Source organism: Cololabis saira, chromosome 21 (genome assembly GCF_033807715.1).
Source record: "Cololabis saira isolate AMF1-May2022 chromosome 21, fColSai1.1, whole genome shotgun sequence".
Lineage (NCBI taxonomy): Eukaryota > Metazoa > Chordata > Actinopteri > Beloniformes > Belonidae > Cololabis > Cololabis saira.
This window is the reverse complement of record NC_084607.1, coordinates 35,187,200-35,192,699: the sequence shown is the minus strand read 5'-3', so window position 1 is coordinate 35,192,699 and position 5,500 is coordinate 35,187,200.

Sequence of the window (5,500 nt, the reverse complement as noted above, 5' to 3'; positions counted from 1 at the left end):
CCTTCTCCTCTAAGTCCCACCCCCTCACTTATCCCTCCTCCGACTCCAGACCTCCGTCTTACACATCCCTCTTTTTCTCTCTTTGTTCTAGAAGTTTGAGGTTACTCTCCTGTTTCCAGTGACGTGTTCAGTCCAGACACACACACACACACACACACACACACACACACACACACACACACACACACACACACACACACACACACACACACACACACACACACACACACACACACACACACACAACGTAGGATTAAGGGAGGGAGCTCCAACTTCTACTCTGTAATGACTGTGATTCCCTTCATCGCCACCAACGGTCCTGCTCATTATCAGTCTGGAGTATTCAGGCGTGTGAACACAACACCAAAGAGGAAACACATCAGCAGCAGTCTTAGAGAAATTGTTGCGGCGGAGGGTAGGTACAGAGACGTACAGAGGGGGCGGAGCATTCTCCATGGGCCCTTATGATAGTCATTTTAATGTTCGACAACACCTCATCCTACCCATCAAACTACATTTATTCTCACTTTTATTGAGCCAAGCCTATAGGCCTATGCTACAGAAAGCAGAGTAAAGTCACAAACTTGTTCAGAACACACACACACACACGCACGCACGCACGCACGCACGCACGCACGCACGCACGCACGCACGCACACACGCACGCACGCACGCACGCACACACACACACACACACACACATCGGCCTGACAGCTGTCAATCACATGGCGCTGAAAACTCAGATAGTCACTCAGTTCTTTGATACACTTAAATACAAAAACACATAACTGGTTTAAATTACACAATCTATTTAGATATAGACACAGCGGTCTATAACATCATTTCTGAGCTCTATAACAGAGAATAGACTCTAGTCTAGTTGACAACAACACAAAGCTCATTCAAATAGGCAGGTAGTCAACGCTACACAACATTCTGATAAAGAAATTATTTATGAAGGTTACACTCACTCACCAATGGTAGTCGACTCTTCCATAACAAAATAATCCAGGTAACGTGGAAAACAGGGTAACATTCAAAACTTTGTACATGCTAGTCCTCTTTTAAAGTTTAGTGCTAATCTCCTTCATGGCCGCAAACTTGCCGAGTCGGCAAATTGGCTGTAACTGTTATGGCTGATTTATTGTTCCTCGTTACACCAAAGCAGAGCCTACGGCGTAGGGTACGCAGCGATGCGCACGTACCGTAACTTATGGCGTAGGCTCTGCGTCGATTTAACGCAGAACCATAATTCAGGCTTTACAGCCAATCAGCGTTTGCACATTTTATTGTTATTATAGCCTACAATTTACGATTATAGATGAACGTATCACACAAAACGGGGCCCTAGCATTGGGCCCTATGAACTTGTGGGCCCCGTGGCGACCGCCCCCTCCCCCCCCCCCTCTGGCTCCGCTACAGGTTGCTGCACATCAATTTGTAAAATCAGGTTCCACCGCTCAACCACACAGAGCTCAATGTTCACTAGTGGGAATAGTGATGTTCACAGGAGTGGACGTTCCAGGAGATTTTCTCCAATCTGTGACCATCTGAGAAATACAAAAATAAGAAGATTTTATAGTAATCCGAAGCGCTTCATCGCAGATTCTACGGAGGTCCACAAACCTGCATCTGAACAAACCAGCAGACTTATGTCTGGTCTGAATGTCCAGAAGAGAAACCTAAACCTACGCAGAGCCTACGCCGTAGCATACGCAGCTATGCGGGAGTCTCTCCGTAGCCTACGCTGTAGCCTGACCTGCACCTCCCAAAAAATTGATTCTGGCTCTGGAGATGGCTTGAGACGTTTCAGGTGGCTGAGGCGGTCTGCGAGTACTTAGAGCGTGCCAGATTATTATCCAACTAAAGGGGAAACATCTCTTAATACCAGTTCATACTTGTCCATTGACCTGTCTGAAGGAGCCCATGACAGTCCACAAAGGACTGACCCACTCCTTAATAATAATAATACTCATCACTCACTCATCTTCTTCCGCTTGTCCGTTCCCGGGTCGTGGGGGCAGCAGCCTCAGCAGAGATGCCCAGACTTCCTTCACCCCAGACACTTCCTCCAGCTCTTCCTCCAGCTCTTCCTCCAGCTCTTCCTCCAGCTCTTCCTCCGGCTCTTCCTCCAGCTCTTCCTCCAGTTCTTCCTCCAGCTCTTCCTCCATCTCTTCCTCCAGCTCTTCCAGGGGAGTCCGAGGCGTTCCCAGGCCAGCCGAGAGACATAGTCTCTCCAGCGTGTCCTGGGTCCTCCCCTGGGTCTCCTCCTGCTGGGACATGCCTGGAACACCTCCCTAGGGAGGAGGGACATGCCTGGAACACCTCCCTAGGGAGGAGGGACACGCCTGGAACACCTCCCTAGGGAGGCGTCCAGGATCATAATAATAATAATAATAATAATAATAATAATAATAATAATAATAATAATAATAATAATAATAATAATAATAATACATTTTATTTTAAAGGTGCCTTTCAGGACACTCAAGGTTGCCGTATAAAAGGACAATAAAAACAATCAATAAAACATGGCAATCAATTAAAAACACAGCAAAGTACAATACATAAAACAACAGTAAAGTGCAATAGTGAGGTCATTCCAGTCCCAAGATTATTGTATGCATGTCTGAAAAGGTGAGTTTTAAGGTGGGATTTGATGGACAGGTAGAGCTGGGTGTCATCCACATAGCAATGAAAATGGATGTTATATTTAAGGAATGAAAAGGAGGTGTCCAAGCACTGATCCTTGAGACAGGTTGTGATGTAAATGTTTTCAGCTTAACCTGCTGAGTGCGGCCAGAGAGATATGATTTAAACCAGTCCAGGGTTATGTCGGATAGTCCTTGACCCGGTCTCCTGGTTTAGACCCCGACATAAACCTGCATCCTGTTCTGGTCCCTGACTTGGATTCATACTCATTTGCTGTTCCTGATCCAGACTCTTGACTTATCAGCTCCTGTCTCGGACCCTCTCCTAGACCACCCTATTAGAAATACTTACATACTGCTGACAATTAGGGTGTTCTGTCTGAGTCTTTAGGTCTGTACGCCGTCTGATACCAGGAAACCTTTACTAACCTAAAATAAAAAACCAAGCTCGAGGAGTTACCTAATACTACCTCACCTTAGGACTTCCTGTTCAGAGTTTCCAGGTGGAGAAGCCGTGGTGTTTGGTATAAAACAACACAAGCTACCTTATTTATTGACCCATCAGGTGAAAATCACAAGTTTACCAAGTGAAAGGGAAAGATGGCAGCAATGACCGAGAGTTAGAAACCAAGAGACATTTCTTAAAGAAAATCAGATGATCACAAAACTGTAGAACTCCTTGACCTGCGTGACTGCTGTCGCAGGATTCAACTGAGCGACTAAACATCTGGAGCGGCCGGGAAGTTTCCAGGTCAGAAATACATCTGAAACTGATCTGTCCAAATATTATGAGACTGAATCTGTTTCATGTCTGCAGGTAGAAGTGCAGACCTTCATCTTTCTGTCAGACACTTGAATCTCCAAACTATAGTGCAGTTATAAATTCAGTTACATGTAGGGATTAGCGGGACTTTCCCTCATAATCTGGACGTGTTAGTCCAACTATAAAGAGTTCAGTGTTGTTTGATTTCAGCCCGTGAGTGAGTGGCGTGTCTTGATCTCCACAGAAATCAGCCAGCGCAGGAGGATCTGTGCTGTGAAGGCAGCCTAACTCAACCAGATGTGCTCACCATCCTTTAAAGGAGACATATTATGGCATTTAATGTATATTTTAAAAAGGCCTTGAATGTCTTAAAAACAATCTAAAGCTTGTTTTTTCTACATACATCAAAAATTCAGCCTGTGAGCCCTGTCTATAGTTTTACCGCTTCTAAAGCCTTTTTCTGTGCCTCATTTTTAGGGAAGGGGGGGGTATGATAATGAGGCTCTGTGCTGATTGGCTCCCTGAATGACGTGTAGGAGGGGAGGAGCATTCAGTTACTCGGATCTTAAAGCCTGATTTACGGTTCTGCGTTAAATCGACGCGTACCCTACGCCGTAGGCTCTGCGTTGGTGAAACGCAGAACCATAAATCAGCCTTTAGTCACCTCGGATTCACACAGGAATGCTAACAACCACACACACACACACACACACACACACACACACACACACACACACACACACACACACACACACACACACACACACACACACACACACACACACACACACACACACACACACACACACACGTGTGGTATTTAAAAAATAGAGCGGGAGCAGAATTTAGTTTGATTGTACTTTATTTAAGTTATTACATTAATCAAACCCATAGAAATCTCCATCCTCCGTTTCTGCATTCATCCGAGCCTGATCAATGAGACCTGCGAAGGGCAGAGCCCGCAGCTCTCTGGGCGGCGGTTCCTCCCGGAGGAGGTCTTCGGGCAGAGACGGGTCTTCGAGCCCGCCTCTGTGGAGCTGCTCCACGGGAGCAGCGTCTCCTTCTCTGCTCCAGGCGCCCCGGCCCCCGCCAACGGAGCCTACGCCGTAGGCTCTGCGTTGGTGTAACGCGGAACCATAAATCAGCCTTTTGCTTGGATGATCTGAAATGAACAGAACAAAAAAAAAACAAAAAAAAGGTCCGTGAGCGGCCCCGGAGCTCCGAGCTAAGCTAAATACTTAGCCCATGCAAAGATCATACAAATATAAAAAAAAGGAACTTACCGCTGACTCGTGTGCAGTTGCCGGGTCCGTGCTGTGGGATCTGATCCTTTTATAAGGGTAAATGTCGATGCAAAATCTCATTTCTACTCTCCCTAGCTGTTCAAACAGCCTCCGCTGCTGAATAATGGCGGACGTTCGAGCCGGCGTACAGAGCTGGTTGTGGGCGTGGTTTCAGCAGCGGAGGCTGAACCTATGGAAATCTGCTCCCGTCGTGACGTCACGACGGGAGCAGATTCTAAACGGCTCAAAAAAAGTCACGTGACACTGGGGGACTCTGCAGGGCGGGGGTCAGAGACCTTGCAGAAATTCATGGTATTTCATCTCCCCTCTGTTGGCAGGGTGAGGGGAGACCACTTTATACATGTTAAAACAAGAAAAAACTTGTTTTTCATAATAGGTCCCCTTTAACTCTCTCTGGACTAATGTTGAAGAATTAACAACACTCATAAGGGAAATATTACTTATATTATATAAATATTCTGTTTTTCTTTACTGTCAGAGGTTCAAGAGGGTTTTCAGGTGCATTGCTTGGAAGATCTGAAACCATAAACAGAAGAAAAATGTATTACTAATATACTAATATTACTAATGGGCTAAATACTTGCAAAGCTCATATTTGTAGACAAATATAAATAACATAAAAAAATAACGTCACTTACCACTGACTTTTGTGCAGTTGCCGGGTCCGTACTGTTGGTACGTACTGATGTTTCTGTTCACAGAAGCATCAACTGTATCTGCAGACATGTCCTCTAGAATGCAGTCACACAAGCATGCATGTACCCCCCGCCCCCTTCAGTGTG